Raw genomic sequence first — 19,749 nt, forward strand, 5'->3', positions numbered from 1 at the left:
TAACACATTTTTTTCCATGCAACAAAGTAGTTTCTTAGAATGAAAAATTGGGATAGCAATGAATGTTCTATGAAGATGATCACCCAATATTATAGGGAAAGACTTGAAGATGTTAGAGATAGAGACATCAAAAAGATGATGAAAAGCTTCCAATAAAAAATGAAGCAAAGATATATAATCCCTCGCTCTGTGGTGGAGAAATATAAAGATGAAATATGTTTTATGGTAGAGACTAACACAACCTATATGGAGGTAGTGGAACCTAGAGTAAAGTTTATTGAACCCATGGGATATGAAATGAGTGAAGAACTCACTAAAGGATACACAAAGATTATATTGTAGTCTGAAAGGGACATTGAATGTCCAAGATGGGGTACTTATAAAGAGAAGGTAAGGGAAGTTCATTCTGAACTTCATAGTAAAGAGATAAAAAAGAATATAGAAAAGAAGATAGAATCTATTCTTAAGGATCTAGGCATGACTACAGAAGAATTCAATGAAATTCAAGGCATAAAAATAGAGATGAAGGCTAGTGGTAAAATTGAGGTGTTGATAGCCACACTTATTGCTATTACAACACCATCTATGGATGTGACAATAGTATGGTCTACTTCATAAATACCTACTATACCTTATGCAGGAGTTGTGCAAGTACAAATAGTTAGGGTACAATTTAGTCAACAAAAGAAGAAATTTGATGATGTTGAGGTGACAACAACATTTGCATAGAGGAAATATGAGGGATTTGTGAAGGTTAAGAAAAAACAAACACTAACCCCCAAGAAAAGGGTCAAGAAAACCTCTAATCAACCTAGAAAGAGAAGGCAGACAATGCAAATTAGTGAGTCTAAGGATTCTAATGAAGATACTAAAAAAAATAGTGGAATAGGTAGTTGGAAAAGGAAGGACACCAATTGGTAAGAAAGATTGGAAACCTAAGATTGAAAATTTGACTATGCAGATTATTAATTATCATAATATTGTTCAATTAAATAAGTATTATAGCCTGTATAGTACCATGGATAGGAGACAATTAGAGAATTCCCTAGTAAGAAATATGATTTTGAGAAATAAGAGGTTTGACAACATTCAAAATAAGATACCAAAAGATTTTTACAATAGATTAATAAACATAAAGAAAAGAGTAATAAAGGAAGATACAAAATTACGAGAGATTAATGAATTGTGTGAAGTCAATAATAAGGAGGAAATTAAAAGTATTTTGAAAGGTATTGAGCCTTTTTAAAGAAATAAAATATGAACAATTCTTCTTATAGGAGGCAACTATTAAGAAGTAAAGAAGGAGACTGAAGAGGTTATAGTGAAGTACATGAATTCCATGCCTAAGATCACCTAAGAAAGTACATAGTCTAAAACAAAAATTCTAGTATATGTTGAGGCTAGTACTCCTACTAATAATGAAGAAGAGGTTGATAAAATTCAACAAGCCAACTCACCTCCTCACATAGTTATTGGCACTGAATCCATGCAAGAGGATAGTACTCATATAACTATCGATGCTAAAGAGAATCCTTTTGTAGGATATGGGACCAACATTGTTGGAAATATCACTACTTACTCTAGCTCGTATGAAGAGGATGATGAAGAAACAAAGAATAATGTAGAGAAGAAGAAGTTAGAGGAAGAGGAAATAAAGAGAGAGGAAAATAATATGGAGGAAGAAAAGAAAAGAATATAACAAGAAAAATAAGAAGAGAAAAGGAAAAAAGAAGAAAAGAAGAAAGAAAGATTAGAGAAAAAGAGAGTCAAGGAAGAAAGAATGAGAGAAGAAGAGAAAGAGAAGAAGAGACAAGTGGATGAAAAGAAAAGTACTGAATTGAAAGTAGCCTCATTCATTCTAGCAGCAAAAATGAAAAGAGTTATTGTATTTCCTACAATATATGGTGATAAAAATGATAAAAAAAAGGTTTAATGAGCTCTTTGAGCAAGCTACTTGAGAAGAATATGTCTGTGAAGACTTTGGAGAGAACATTTGCAGAAGTTCTAGATAGAATATAGAAGACTATATAGTCCATTGTTATAGAATTAGACTTATAGAAGAAGGCTAAAGAAATGATAAGATCTTTTGATGTAGAGTTCACCACCTTGTTTGATATTTATTTAGTACAAGAACATACAAAAAATGATGCATCACTATTTGAAATAGTATGTAACAATGTCAAGAATGATTTGTAGGCATTAAATGTATGCATTAAAGAGCTAAGGAAGAGCATAGATGAAGGTAAAAAATTGTATGGAAAATGCGCAATGTCATACAATCATCTATGATCTTTTGATAATTTGATCAAAGGCCAAATGAGTGAGCTTCAAAAAATCACTATTAGATTACACCAACTAGTGGAAAGCACTGAAGATATTGGAACAACATTATAAATTTTTCACAATGCTATTAGAGGCATTGAACTTGGCAAGGAGAATGTAATCAAGAGCTTCTCTATCCTTAGAGAATATTTATCTCCCAAAGTTAGCATTTAGCAGAGGCAATTGGAGGAATGTCTTGCAGTAAAGGCATCCTAAGACAAATTTCCCTATATTAACTTGTGGTAGTGGAAATGGCAACCTATGCACTTTGCGTACTCATTAGTTTATTTGATACAGTCAAGGAAAATAGGAAGAATTTTTTTGACTAGGTGAAATATGATTTTGTAGAATGCATATCTAGAATATCAAGTTGATTAGAGGAAGGCAACACAATTTTTCTGTGTACAAATTTTTGACACCTTTGCCATTTGATGTCAAAGGGGGAGAAGTATGTTAGGAAAACTACATATGTACATATTTGTATATGTAAGGGAGAATTATGTAAAATTGTATATGTATATGGAAGGATGAGCTTAGCTAAGTATTGTAAAGGAGTGATAAGGAATGTGATGACCCATCAAAACATGAATAAAATTTTCATGTTTTGAAGGAAATTTTTGTGTAGTTATTATTTTTGTTATTATTTTTTATGACATAATTTTAGGACTTTGCAAATTTTACCACATGTTTCCATCAATGGCAAAGGGGGAGATTGTTGGAAATATGGCTAGGTAGATATAAGAGTGTTGTCATTTGTGGCAACATATCCATTTTGGTATTTCATGATGAAATCAAAACTAGAAAATTGTCTAAATGTTAGATAGTTTGTAGTAGTACACAAACATATATTGTATGTACAGATGATAGACTTCAAGTTAGCTGATGCACAGTTGGAGTGATAGATGACAATATCATGATGACATATGTCAGTGCACAGATCTATATGGACAATATGATGTAAGTTATAGAAGGATTACCAACATATGTAATTAACATAATAGAACAAAGAACATCAATAAATTGAAGTATAAGACTTAAGGAATTGTTTTGGAAACAAAATAATTACTCGATAATGATGGGTTGATATCCTAGATGTTTACCCAAAGTTATTTTATAATCAATCAAGTGTTTGAAAGAATCAACGCTAACTGATCAAGAGTTTTTATTATTTGAAAGGTATAAGTAAAGATCATAGCTTGTGCAACTAAGGTTGCTGAAAATGCAATTTGATGTGATGTGAAACAATCAAGTGAATGTGATATGTATGTGATGTGAACTATTATGAAGGATATATCTGCCAGCTTAGTATGATGCAATCAAGTATGAAGTACAATAGTAAAACAATATTGTATGCATATCTATTCTTGTGAAGAAACTTAATTTTATATTGCATGTGAGGGCAGTAGGCACTTCTTGCATTCATTGCAATTTCTCTACCAACTCCTAACACAATTGAAGCAACTCCTAATAGGGTTGAGGCTTTTAACAGGGCCTAGTCCTCTCACAAGGACTCAAGACACTATATGTATTTCATAGACTCCTAATAGGGTCAATATCCTTAACATGATTCTTTTTTTTAGTGGATCATCTTGTGGGTATCATCCCCACTAGGGTTTTCCCTTGGCCAAGATTTCCCTAGTTAAAAAATAATGGTGTTACGAGTTCTCTCTATGTATGGTTATATTTATGATTCAGTATTGTTAGTTTACTTTCTTATTCAAGTTATAAAGTAATTACCAATATCCAATTTTGGGTAAAAGTTTGTTGAATATTGATTCAGCCCCCCCTCTTAGTACTATCTATTCTAACAACTTCTTCTCTATAAGGAACAATGCTCTGATACCAATTGTTAGAATATTTAGAATAACTGATAGGAGGAGGGGGTGGATCAATTATTCAAGGTCCAGATGTACCAATTAAACAAACAAACACTTAAACAATTTTAGATCTTGTCATTCCATTTCTTTGTCTCTACTGCAAACTATTAGCAACATCAACTTATTGTCCACTATTCTACAATAAAAGATTTGTATAATGTAAAATTTAATTAGTAAAACATGATAATAACATCCACACAAGTTTGATACTAGGATTTAACATGGAAATCTAATTTGGGAAAAATCACTAGCAACATGTCACTAATTTTCACTCTTCTAAAGTGACACCCAGTTAGGAGCCAACCTTGTTAAAGGTTACAATACTTATTGTTAAATGTGAGCTTGTTAAAGGATTTAATTACCATAGTAGGAGTGAACTTATTAGAGGACTTTAGAACATTCCATTAGAATGTCACTTGATTAAAGGATTTACATAGACTGTTAGGTCAACCTTGATTAAAGGATTTCAAATACTATTTACAATGATTAGAAAGTAACAACAAGTTTGATCTATTAAGTACAACACACTTTGCATATATAGATATATGTTAATCTCCCATGAACTGACTCATTGTCTAGCCTCTATAGTAATCTCAAACTTTGATTTTCTTGGAAACCCTTCAAGAAATCACCCTCCACTTCTTCTCAACTCAATTAAGCCTTCTGTTTTTATTCACCAATCAAAAACATTAGTAGCAACTCCAACTCTCTAGAAATCCTTCACGTGTGCATATGCTCTTTGCACATTCATTCTCTTTTTTAAAGTTTACCTCTATACCTCCTTAAATAGGTAATTATGATTCTTCATTTGCAAATAGGGTTAAAAAGAAACAATCTTCTTAATATCTTCATTTAGATCCTTTGTATTCTCCTTTGGAAACTCTAATTTGTGCTCATGTGAAGGCTTTAAAATATAAGGCTCTTTCTCTTCAAGGATTACATATTAAGATCATCAAAATTCTATGCAATTGGTCCACCTTAAAGAGTGAACTTGAAATAGATATAGAAAGCTAAAAGTGTAAGGTTTTTTGTGTTGAGAGTGAAGAAGTTATATTAGTAGGCTATTGTATTGGAGGCTATTTCTTAAATCTTCGAATAACATAAATTATACCATGATAACTATTATCACCACTAAAAGTGTGATTTCTCAAACATCATGTGAAATTAAGCATGAATAGTCCTAAGTTTTTCAAATGCAAACTACTATGTTATGCACTATCCTAATCAAGCTTAAGTAAAGTTTAATTATGTGAATAAATAATTACACCAACAATTATCAATGAGCTTGTGAAGGTAAAATGAGTGTGTTGTTTATTATAAACTAAGGGAATATACATCCATGAGGTTCATTAAATCCTACATTCTATAAAAGGTGTGAGGTTTTAACAACTTGGTAAAATGTCAAAACATGTTGCATGAATTCTTTATGTGACTATTAAAAAAGGACTTTTGAAGGTGGATTATAAAGGAAAAATAGGGCAAGGAACCCAACTATTCCATAACATTCTTAGTGATGAAATAGTGGTTATGATAGGTGACACAACAAGCGAAAAGAGATTGTGAAACTCAAATGTCTATGTGTGGCCAATGATATCATAATCCTTTTTCATCTACTAGGTTCACATGCTTATAAGCTATGGGTTTTTATTGGGTTGTTAAGATCATAGGTTTGAAAAAGTGAAATTATGTAAGTGGGGACTAATGGTCCCCCATAAATGGTCTTCTATGAATAGATCATCTATAATTTGTCCTTGTGGTGAAGTCTGAGATATAAGCATGTATTCAAGTGTAATATGTGAAATACTTGGTAAATGTGAGTAAGCGATCCAAGGGGTTGTTGGATGCAAAGTTGGTGATCTAGAATTAAGATAAGAAGAGGATTGGTCTAGTCAAGAGGATATAGGAGTTTGAGGTCATTCATTTCTATTATTCTACAAGGAATAATATAGAGATCAGTTGTATAGTGAGTTAGGTGAACTTGCCCCTAAAGCTATTTGGATAGTGGGTCCTTTTGCCTTCTACAACTCCCAATAGGGTTGGCACAACTCCTAACAGGGATTCAAAGTATCCTAATAGGGACTAATATATATTGAATGTAATTTATTGGCTACTAACAGTGTCCATCCTCTTACAAGGAACTTTTATATTAGTAAACCATTTTGTGGGTACCATTTTGACTGAGGTTTTCCCTCTGATGAAGAGTTTCCCTAGTTAACATATCTGGTGTTAATGTGTATGTGTATCTTCTTATGATTTTTGGTTATATTGTTCACATAGTTAAGGATTAATAAGGTTGATAAATGTTTTAATGATTATATAATTGATTATCCCTCCCCCCCTTCTTAGTTATCTTGGTGGACTTTACTTTCTAGCAATTGGTATTAGAGAATCAGGTCCTTGAAGGAAAAACTTAACCACTTAAGGAGATCAATGATGGGTCACTTTAGAAAAGAATTTCCTAAATTTGATGGAGTTAACTATTACAACTAGAAAGAGAAGATAAAGACTCATTTACTATGTATGGGTCTAGGGTATTGGCTACTGATAAAGAATGGAAAGAATATTGTGGAAGAAAGAAAATGTGAGGATTGTAATGAAGTTGAAAGAGATTTGTTTATGTGCAATATGCTTTCTAGAGAAGCATTATTCTCACCTCTTCCTAAAAATGAATACAATTAGGTAAAATAATTAGACACATCTCATGAAATTTGGAAAGATTTAGAAATTACATTTGAAGGTGATGTGCATGCTAAAATAATCATATTATAGAATTGGATATGTTTATTTCAAGATGATAAGATGATGGAAGATGAATTTGTAAGAAGCTACATTGGTAGAATATAAATTTTTTTAGTAGGTATTAAGTCTTGCAAAGGGTATAAAACTAAAGATGAGGTTATCTAGAAGATCTTGAAAACTTTGACACTACAATTTGAGAAAACATCACATACAATTGAGATAGGGATATCCTCCACTTAAAAGTTTACTAGAGCGACTCTACTTGGAAGATTGAAAGTTGCTAAAGCAAGCTTGAAGAAATATGGAGATTTTCCTAGAGTGGAGATAGCCTTTAGTATATTAAGTTTCCATCCTTCTTTATCATTAAGTGTAAGCACTAGTGGAGACTATGTTAGTAGCAACAGATCCATATCTAAGGAGGATAGAAGAATTAATGAAGGAACTGCCCTACTTGTAAGAAGAGAACTAGATGGTAAGAGAATTTTTAAATGTTGGACTTGCAATAAATTTGGTCATTATGCTTCTAAGTGTCCTAAAAGAGAGAAAAATTATAAGACAAATTTCAAGTGTAGAAAGCGTAGAGACTATTTGTATGCAAATGAAGATGATTAGTCTGAAGAAAGAGTTTAGAGTGAAAATGATGATGAGTTAGGATTTGTAGCTTGAAAAGAAGAAAATATTGAAAATGAAGTTAGAAAAGAGAAAGCCCTAGTTTTGAAAGTTGAAAAGTGAATTGATTGGATTATAAATAGTGGATGTTCAAATTATATGACTTGAGACATGAATAAATTTGTTAAGTTCAGTAATCACGATGGAGGGATTGTCCAAGTTGGTAACAATGCAACTTGTCATATCAAGAGAATAAGATCTATTACTCTCGATGGAAAGACTAACACTGATGATGTCTATTTTTTTGATGGATTAAAGCATAACCTATTGAGTTTTGGATAGTTGGTTGATAAAGTTTAGTAGTTGTAATTCACAGAGAAGACATGCATTATCAAGGATAAAGATGGTAAGTTGATTAGCATCAATACAAGATCTAGAGGTAATATTTTTCAATTAAACCCTAGAAAGATGACATGCTTGGTTAAAAAAATTGATAATAGTTTGTTATGGCATAGAATATTTTGTCATATAGGCTTTAATAATATTTTGAAGGCTAGTAGTACATTTTCTGTTAGAGATTTACCTAGAATTGTGAAGCCTACTAATGTTGTGTGCAAATAATGTGTTATGGCTAAGCAGAAGAAAGTTTCTTTTCCTAGTATGAAGCTCACTACCACAACAAAATTGGAAATTGTACATATAGATTTGAGTGGTTCTACCAGAATAAGAGGATTCTATGGTGAAAGGTACTTTATGATTTTTGTTGATGATTTCACTAGAATGATGTGGGTAGCATTTAATTTAGAAAAGTTTGAGGCATTTGAAAATTATAAGTCATGCCAGAATAGAGTTGAGAATGCATCTAGAGTAAAGATAGAATGTTTAAGATCAGATAGAGGTGGAGAGTTTACCTCAAATGAGTTAAACACCTTTTGTGAAGTAAATGATATCAAGAGACAACTATCAACACCTAGGACTCTTGAGCAAAATGGGATTGTTGAAAGAAGATATAGCTCTATAACAGGAGCTAGAAGAGCCATCATATTCAAGAATGATGTATCCAAGACATTTTAGAGAGAAGCAATGTACACCAATATACACAATGAACATAGTGCAGATTAGAAATGTTACAAATAAGGGTTCCTATGAATTATGGTTTGGACATGCACCCTTAGTGAAGTATTTATGAATTTTTATAAGTGTTGCATAAAGAGAGATGATGATATTGCTAAGTTTGATACAAGAAGTGAAGAAGGCACGTTCCTTGTTTATTCATTGAATAGAAAAGCTTATAGAAATTTTAATAAAAAAACTAATACTATTGTCAAGTGCACAAATGTAAAAGTGGATAAAAAGTTTGTAGTTCAAGAGAGAATGTTGGATTATAATTCTGATGAAGAACAAGATAATCCCAAACCTGTTATATAAAATTTTGAATTTTTCTTTGAGACTAACAACAATTTGTAGAATTATATTCAATTTGTTGAATAGAGAGAAGAACCAAGATCTAAACTTAGAGAAAACGTAAGAGTTGAAACAACAATGCCTACACCTAACAAAAATTATACAAAGAATCACCCTAATAATTTGATCATTGGAAGCAAAGAAAAAATAGTTATGACAAGAAACATAGTACATGAAGAATTGTGTTTGATTTCTCAAGTTGAACCAAAGAATGTAGATGAGGCTTGCATGGATGATCACTAGATTCAATCAATTAAGGAAGAACTAGATTAGATTGTGCAAAATGAGATATGGGATTTGGTTCCTAGACCTAAAGAGAATAATGTTATAGAAACTAAATGGGTTTTCAAAAATAAGATGAATGAACAAGGTGAGGTTGTAGCGAATAAAGTGAGATTGTTATGTAAAGGATATTCAAAAGAAGAAGGTATAGAATATGAAGAGACATTTTCCCCTATTGCCACAATTGAAGCAGTATGAATGTTGTTGGCATATGCATCAAGTAAGAAGTTCAATTTATGTTAGATGGATCTAAAGTTAGCATTTAATAATATTAGGTTTCCACAATCCATTGCTAATGATGATAAAAAAACTTACACAATCAAATCCAAAAGCAACATCATCATTAAAGTTAGCATTTCTAAATGGAGAACTTGAAGAAGAAGTCTACATTGAGTAGCTTGAAGGATTTCCTTTGACAGAAGAAACGGAAATGATATATAAATTAAAGAAATCATTGTATGGTCTAAAGGAAGCACCTAAAACCTGGTATGCAAGATTGGACAAATATTTGGCAAAGTTGGAATTTGCTAAAGGTACAATAGATAACAATTTGTATTTGAAAGAAATTGAAAATGTATTATTGATTATTGTGATATTTATGGATAGCATAATATTTGATGGTAATGATGAAGCAAGTGACAAATTTTATAATGAAGAATGAGTTTGATATGAGCATGATTGGTGAGATGAAATTTATCTTGGGTCTACAAATTGTGAAGAATAGTGATGGTATCTATTAATCTCATATTGGTTTTGACATATGAGTGATAATACACTTAAGTCATTTTCTTAGTTCATGCTGAACAAGTAGTGTATTCCAAGCATAAGTTGTAAAATATATAATATATGCCAAGTAACTAGTAAGAACCAAGTCACTCAAGTGCCAAATAGACAATATGTGCCGAGTCATTCAGATGCAAAGTGATCAATGGGTGTCGAGTCATTTAGAGGCTGTGTTATAACATTGAATATATAGTGGATGCCAAGCATCAAACACTTCAAGTGACAAGTAAACAATTTTGGACATAGTTGTTTGCAATGGCACAAATTTCTATGCAAACCATTTTTGATCTAACTTAAGGATTGTTGTACAATTCTAAGATGACAAAGATGAATCTAAATTGTAGATCCCTATGTAGTACATGCAACCAATCAATTAAAGGGATGTTTTAAGTGGCTAGATGGATGAATTACAATCATTGATTCATATCTAACCCTAAGTCACCTAGGTCTTCTTAAGGAGGAAAAATCGTAAACTTTGTATGAATGCGAAAGGAGAAAAGAGTAAAGATTTCATGTGCAAACAAAGCATTCATAGTGGCTAAAGAGTCATGAACTAAGATATATTGTAGAATCAATTAGAGGAGAATAGGGGAAAGGAATTAGAGGATAGAAGTTATCCATCTAATCAACAAGATCAAGTACACATTAAGAAAGAGGTGATATGTTATCTAGTAGTAGAGTACTAACCATAGGACCATTGCTAATACATTCTAGCAGGTGAATTAGTTAAATCTCTTAACAGAGTAGTCTTAATAGGCTATTGTAAATCCTTTAATAATGTGCTTACTTCATTGTAAGTTAAAGTCCTATAATTAGGCACACTTCTAATAGGGTGTTGAAATCCTTTAATAGGGTAAGATCTAACAATCTTGTAAGCCTTTAATAGGGTAGAGCTTTCACAGGGTAAATCATGTTTCATGATTAAAAGTTGTAGCCTTCATTGGATACACTTTATTATTATAGTAGTGGAGATTTGTGGGTGTCATCTCCACCCAATTTTACCTTCTCATTGGAGGGTTTCTGGGTAACCAAATATCTTGTGTCATCTATATGTAAAATGTTATTTTCATTCATACAATTGATGAACATGTTTAGCTAGTTATTTCAGTTTACATGCAAATTGTGAGATAGATGTGTGGTGAATGAATTTATGGTTAAAATTTTGAAGGACTAATTCACCCCCCATCTTAGAGTTTACTTTCCCAATTATATTCCAACAAATAGCATCAGAGCATTGGTTCTTTGGAAAGGAAAGTTTGTAGCTTTGAGGAAAGATCTTAAAGATGGAAGTCTACAAGTTGGGAAAGATTATTGATAATTAGAAGATATAAATGTAGCTTTTCCTACATCAACTGAATGAAGAAAGAGATGAGTTAAAGCAATCATTAAAGAGAAGGAAAGAGATAGCTATTGAAGCAAATGACACACATTACCAAGAGATTGGCACCAATTAATTATTTTCAAATGGAAATTCATGTGAATTTAATGCAGCAGTTGTAGATCTGATGGAAAATAATAAAGCGCTAACTGAAGGGATTAGAAATATCAAGATAGAACAAGAAGTCAAATCAATATTTCTATGTGAGGTGATCGAGTAGAAAAAGAAAGATGAAGAAGACAAAGTCATGGTTGAAGATGACAAAAGGATACTGACCAATAGACTAGAAGAGAAGACATTAGAGGTGAATAGGATTGCTTATATGCAACTGGAAACATTGAATCAAATGATGATTTCCAACCATGAATTGAATGTAAAAGATATTTAGATCACAACACTAAAATTGTAGAATGAACAATTGAGAAATGATTTGAAAAGAGAAAAAGAATTTGTTGAAAGTTTCAATAGACCTAGTGAAGCTATCAAGTATTTTAAGCAATTGATGAGATCTCCTAGATCTTGTTGGAGTTCTTTCTGGTAAGGAACATATTAGATGGGTTTAAAACGAATATTCAAAAACAAAAGACATGACAAGCCTAAGGATTAGCTAGGTCCTATATTCAACAAGGCTAAATCTTAGTTATGGGCCAACATTAATAGAGTCATTAGGACTAACTTCACATTAGGCTCTACAAGGCCAAGGTGGGAAAACCTTGGGGATTAATCTTGTTAATTTGATACTCTTTTCTTCAAAGATTGTTCCCTACAACATAAATGGTCAATATTCTTCTATTATTTGCTGATAAACTTCTTGGAAATAGTAGCTAACCATAACCAAAAATTAAATGCAAATAAGTAGTGACCAGCATTTTCAACTCTTAGAATATGAAATGGTAAATTGGTTTGTTGTTATGCATTTGTTGCAATTAAGTGAATCATCAATTTATTCTTGAACTTTTAGAGAGACTAGTGTCTTATCCATTGGGATATAGGGTCAAAGATTAACAAATTTGGACCTTTTTAATCAACTTGTGATTAAAATTGTCAACATTAAACTCTAAGTTTCATTCTTATCATATCCTTTTCACAAACCCTAAACCTTATCAATTACAAAAAGTAATTACCTAATTCTTTAAATTAGCAGTAATCAATAAGAAATATACAATTTATGTAATTTGCATTAAACTAAATGAAACTTGTTCATATTAGTCCTAAAATTATGAATATATGAGAAATGAGATAATGACTCAAAGACAATGATAGTTAAGGGAAATTCCTTCTTATTAAGTTATTTATAATGCTAACAAAGAATCATACTACAACTTAGAGACAAGAAATTGGAACCAAATGTTCACCTTTTTATATTCAAATATGCAATAACTAGATTCATTCACATAACTATAGAAAAAATGGACGGACTGCAAAATAATACATGATAATGGGAAAATTCTATAGATAACCGACCTCTACTCTTCATCTTGGAAATCCATATATAGGATTGCAACAAGCTACAAATGAGAGGAGGAAACATGTCAAAACAAGAATGGATACAAAAATTGGGAAGATGGGAATAAAAAGGTATCCAGAACATTCTTCCAAAAGATTGATCAGAAACAAAAATATAGTTGAAACAGTAAGTGAACATTTATGTCATGCTTTTGGTTTTTCTCCTCTTTGTCCTTCATGAGAAACATCTCAACTACTTCCTGTAGGTGGAGCCTTAATTTCTACTACCACCTCCCAAACATAAATTTCCCTTTTTGTGGGCCACTCTATAGTTTTGATTTCTTGTAAATCCTAAGTAGATTTGGTCCACTTGGTGTCCATAATTGCTTTAGATTTAACAAAGAATTTATTTAAATCTATCTCTACCTTAAAAAGGGAATCTATTAATTTATTGTATGGGACATTAGAATTATCTTCAAAAATTGATATTGTAGCCTCCTGAGTTAAAATGACACCAAAGGAATTGGACCATTCTTACCAATCTATCACTATGTGTAGCATCAAAAATTGATGGCATATAGAGTTGTATTCCCTGAGAGAAAAGCTTTAATTTTCTTTGTATAACTTGCAATTTACCACTAAAGAAACTAATTATTTCCTTAACCATCTCTAAACTCTCCTTCAGTATGATTATTTTGTTAGGAAAATCTGGCTTTTTAGCCATTAGTATAATTAGCCTCACCAAGAACTGCATGTATAGACCCCATAGATTAAATGTGAGTGATAGCGATGAAAGTGCCTCATTGAAAAATTTCTTAACACTTTGTAAAGCAATGAAAAACCCATGAGCCTACTCTAACATATTTTTCATAATTTCTATTCTATGGCTCATCATACTCTTAAGGATAGCTATCCTTATCTCACCTCCCTACTAGGTAGATTGACCATCAATGCTCATCCTCCTAAGTTCTGATGCTTCCACTTCCCCCAAATCTTCTATTTTTTTTGGGGCATCAACTATATTCCTGGCTAGCTACTATTGATCTTCACGTCTCTATTCTATAACTACTACTTGCTCTATCGCTCCCTAAGTGATACAACTTCATTTTTAGGTGCCTAGACCTTGACCTCAAGCTCTACAATCCTTTCCTTGTATACATGACTCTTTCTAAGCTAATCTTCATAGAGCTTTCTTACATCAATGTAAGAATTTAGAAAGTCTAGTCTCCATTTCTTTTACCTTGGCTTCATTCATAAATGAAATATGTTTCATAGCCCTAGAAATCTTTGTGCTAGAGGTGTTTGCATATCAGTCAAGTTTTTTATTAGCGACATACACTTATTTAGATTGTAAGTATCTACCAAGCTTATTGTATATTTAATAATGTTAACCTAGCATTTTAGTTGTTACTAAGTTCTACAGTTGCTACCAAGTCCTTTGAACAAATTCTAGTGTTTACTAAGTAGTTATAGTTATTGTGAAGATTAGCAGTGTAAACCGTGTATCTTAGTGTATGCCAAGTTTACTGGTGTAAACCAACCTATGTAGTGCTTACCAAGTTTAGTCCAGTGTTAACCAAGATACTTAGTGTTAACCAAGTGACTCAGTTTATACTAAGCTCATAGTGATAGTGTTTACTGAGCTATGTATTGGTAACCAAGTGATTCAGTTTATATGATGAGTTTCACAGTATTCACCAAGTCACTAGTGCAGACCGAGTTCAAGACTACTTGGAAGTAATAAGTATGGACTAAGCTTCTATGTCTACTAAGTGTATGATAACGCTGAGTAGTATCCATGGATGCTGAATATTAGAACCTCAACGAGTCAATCTTCAGTGCCTAAGTTTCTACACTTTGGCAAACTTTGTAATATTTTGTGGAAACCTATATTGTGTCTGACTTTGTAATTGTATAATTGGATTGGTATATATGTAATGTATTGTATCACATGGAGTGTGTGTATGGAATATATCAGGAATACAATGTAATCAAATCTAATCTGAGAAGAGTAAAAAGAGTGAATTAAAAAGGCTACAATAGTATAATGAGCAACAAAGATTCATCTATCATGGCAAGGTGATTCATACACTCAGAGGAATCTCATTCAGAAAACCAAGTTACAAATTAGAGATCGGCTACTACTTCATCCTAATAGGTGGATCAATCAAATCCTTTAACAAGGTAGACCTAACAGTCTTATAAAAGCCTCTTTACAAGTGCATACTTCATTTTATGTTTATAAATCCTTTAACAATGTGGACCTAGCAGTCCTTATCACTCCTAACAGGGCAGATCATCAGAAGTGATCAATGTAAGCCTTAACAGGCCAAATTTATACTGTAATACTCAAGCTTGTGGGTATCATTCCCACCCCAATTTTACTTTCTATTTGGAAGGTTTCTAGGTCACAAAATCTATGTGTGAAAGTGTTATGTATGCTTTCATGTTTTTAGTTTCTTATGCATGCAATTAGATCAGAGTATATGTGAAAGATTACAAGCTAATCGGATAGTTAAAGTAGTAGAAGTTTTAGAAGTTACTGATTCACCCCTCCCCTCTCAGTAACTAGCTTTTAAGAATATTTCCAATAAGAGCTACCATGTAGAGTCCATATAATCATATTACCTTGTTCAACACTCTATACATCTATTAATTTTGGCTTGTTTGATGATGGAGCCATACTCCAAACTACTAGAGATTTGGTATCAATGTTAAAACTAGTTCCTCTTTGTAGTCCATCAACACCAAATGCCTCATATGAAATGGCATTTTCCTACCTTCTTATTTGATCAAGCATAAAAGCTTTTTCCAAGTCCCATCTAGGCACTAATAACATACCACTCCTTTGTACAAGATCCCTTGCCTCCTCTAGAGTCATGACTTCACTCTCAGGATCATAGGCCTACAACTTCTCCACTAGTTCTATTTTTTTCTCATCTGACTCTCCTAGCTTCATTTTTAGTACCAGCACACTCCATTTTATCTCGTATAGAAAGCTCTTGAATTTAATAGATTTGATGAATTCATCATCTTCTAGGAATTGTTGGGCTTGAATTATCCTATCATCAAGCCTTGCTACTGCTAATTCCATGTCAATGAGTGTACTCTTAGCTACATTTATCCTATCTTGGAGGTAATTCTACTTTAAGTCAACAAAATACTAACTATTGCTAGGTAAGATCTACAATCTCCTCTATTTTACCTTTGAAGGGATATGGACAATCTTCTATCTCTTATTTCCCTTTGTGATTCATGATGCTTCAAGGACATCATCTTCTTCTATCTCTAGGGTCACATCAGGTTTAGGGCTATCAAGGCCTACCCTATCTTCCTCTCCCATTGGTCCTTTAGGCATCTTAGCCATAAACTTAGCATGGTCTATGACCATCTTCCCGATCCTTTGAGGATAGGGAATATCCTTGTAAAATACCATAAATTCTGGATCTTCTCTCTTCATTTCTTTTTCCACCCTTAAGACATCATCTAGCTTTGCTAGGCTTTTAGCTACCTCACCCTCTGCAACTATGTTTGGAATAACATCCTTATGGGGTAATTTTTTAGTGCTAGGCAATACATAATTTCTCATTTCCTTAAGGGTAATATTCAACTAGTTGTCAGGGTCATACATTCTATAGGGACCAGTTGACAAATTATAATGATGGAGGAAGGTAAAGATCTTATCTAGGGCTTCTTTTCTAATTGTAAAATCCCCAATCCTAAAACATCTACATATGAAAGTGCCCTAATGCACTTTGGGTTCAAGATACTCCTTGTTGACCATAAATAATTGCAATATGAATTTGATTATACCTTATCTAGAAGGGATAAACTTTGGTAATATATGGGGTGGTTGAGGAAAACCATAAAATCTCATTAAGGAAAAGGTTGAGAATAAGAAAATATCACTCCAGTTATGGTCTATTCTTTTTCCTTCAGGAAGCAGGGCTGGTCTCAAAAGGTGTTTTAGAATATTAGGTGTCCTAAAGTAACTTAGATCTAAAATTCTGGTTATTACAACACTAAAAATATTTAAAAATCAAACAAAATCATAAAAATGATAATTGCTATCCCATACCCATGTCCACAACTGAACTGGTAGGTCTCCATTTGCATTAGAAGTATGGTCAATGAAATCAGAACATACATACCCTACATTCTTGTAGAGGATTAGGTGCATCAGTAATGAATAATGATGGAACGTGAAATCCTTTAGTTCTTCACTTTGAAACTTGGCAATGTTTTCTTTCATCACCTCAAGAATATAATTAACATAATCATACTCCTCTCCATGATAAGAGTCTTTTACATCTTTGGCAATTATAAATTCAGCTCCATAGACCGTGTTAGTTCCATCTTTACCAACTGCCTTATGGACACCATATACTATCTTTACAAAATAATTTTTAAACTTGTCCAGAGGCATCAATTTTTCTACCTTTTTATCGTAATCACCTACATTATTCAAATCCATGGGAATAGGCTATAGCATAGATTTTCTAGCATAGGCCTTGGTATTTTCCTCAAATTTCCTCTACAAATCCATTAAATCCATAGGCTAGCCCATAGCTCCATCCAATCCAAAAGCCTCAATGAATGATTCATGGTCAAGCATAAATAGAATGGTTCCATCTTTCTTGTGAAAGGATTTGGTGGCCATGTTATAGTTACAAAATAGGGCCTTCATCAAATCCACATCTATAAAAACTTTTGGAAATATCAATTTGGCTAAGTTCTTCTTCCATGGATTACACACATGAATCTTCTTCTCCATATTATGGTAGAAGTACTTAACTAGTTCAAAACTAGTAACACCAGGGCACACAACATCTCTACAAAGAGCATATGGGTCAATAAAGGCATGATCATCTGTAGCATTAGAATTAGAAGAACCAGGGAAAAGTTCTATCCATTCTTCAACAAATCTACTTGGTTTCTTCTATCTTACTTTCCCTCCTTTAGAAGTTGAAGTCTCTGCACTTCCCATATCTGATGCTTGAATCTCCTCTACCTCTTTATCAGAGATCCTTATGGTATGTTAGTAAATAGGGTATGGAATCTTCTCTCAAGGCTTTGAAAAAACTATCTGTGTACATCAAAATCCCTACAACTACTCAAATTCTATTTTTTTACAAATGGAAAACTTTAATTATCAAATAGTAAAGCCTTTATAACTCAATGTATACAAATCAATGTTCACTTTGCATTTATTTTCAACATGCTTGAAACATAATATTAGCTTATTCTATCAACTCAGAGTAGTGTCATCATTACTATCCAGCAATGCACTTTTTGTACTAGATTCAAATCTCATTGGTCAAGAAGCTTATTGTCCTTTCTAGCTCAAAAAAAGTAACTAGCACATTTCATCTCAAAATAGGGCTTATGATCTTATGATCAATACTGGTGAAAAGACTCTTCATATCATCTTATAGCTGAAGAAACCATTTATTGGTGTTATGAAACCCTTTGTAAAACCCTTATTGAATAGTAATAAACTATGGCAAAACCCTCTATGATCTTACGATTGCTTAGTTGTCATGGCATCAACACTAACATTTTCTTCCTCTACGATCTTATGGTAAACAACTTATGCTAAAATGGTGTAGCATCTTACTTTAACCCATTTCACCCTATGATTATATGATCACAGTCATCTTTGTTACTTCTTAACATCTCCAGTTACCAGTCAAACTTTCAGAATACTACAAGAAGCTATTAACCTTTTCTATCATAGCATGATGGGCCCTACCTTTTTCATTTATGATCCTATAATCATGGCCTATTTGTAACATCAAAGAACATTATCTATTAGTCTAAGATCTTATGATGAACTGTATATCATAAGATCAGAGATTTCCAAATGCCATTCAAAACTTAACATAAAAATATTTTTTGGTCTCACTGATCTAGCTAAGCATTCATCAGTTACTTGTTTTACAATCTAATCAATCAAAATTGGACACTTGTCACCTTTTTGATAGCATGCTTTTACTTTTTCTTTCTTCTATCACCTTAAGATCTTACAATCATAGGTGTCAAATAACATCACATCAACCAAATATTTCCTTTAATATCTCAAGATGCCCATAGCTTTGTAACATTGTAACTCCTCTCTTTGTCCCCATTGCCACAATTACCTTGTCATAACTTCATAGAAGAGAAATGAAAACTACTCAAATTTCCATACAATCATAGGATACAAAAGGAATCATAAGATCATGAAAATTAACTTTCTCATCCATGATATTATGACACAACACTTATCTTAAGATCGGACATTGAAAACACTGCATCATGATCCTCCACTAATCCCTTTGTCTTAACATCATAGGAGACGATGTAAAAGAAAAATGAAATATTGCTGAATTTTACAACCTAGGTTAGGACCTAGACTTTAATTTTTAAATATTTTTTGCAATGTAGGATGGAATCAAAACCCTAGGGCACTAAAACTTATACTTGGGATAAAAAATGAAAAATAATCAGATTAGGGAAAAAACATGTTAGCGTTTCCTTTGCAGATGAAAAAAAAAATACAACCCTAACAATCATAACACTTTTTTTTTGTATTTTCACCATAAAATTTGAAATTTAAACTTAGTGAAAAAATAGGCTTTTAGATCCAACAATGATACTACTAGATTGGGTTACACTAGTACTAAAGAAGGAGAATCATCTAAAAGTGGTGAACAAAGGAGAAATAGTGTTAACAACTACAAACCTACTTGTCATAATTGTGGTAAGATAGGTCATACAAAAAATGCTTGCAGGAGTAAGACTTCAAATCAAAATTCTAAGATGAAGTTAATGGGTCACTACCACAAAGGCAACAAGCAAGGACATCAA

This window comes from Cupressus sempervirens, chromosome 8 (assembly GCF_028749045.1).
Source record: "Cupressus sempervirens isolate cs-2001-9-10 chromosome 8, ASM2874904v1, whole genome shotgun sequence".
Classification (NCBI taxonomy): domain Eukaryota; kingdom Viridiplantae; phylum Streptophyta; class Pinopsida; order Cupressales; family Cupressaceae; genus Cupressus; species Cupressus sempervirens.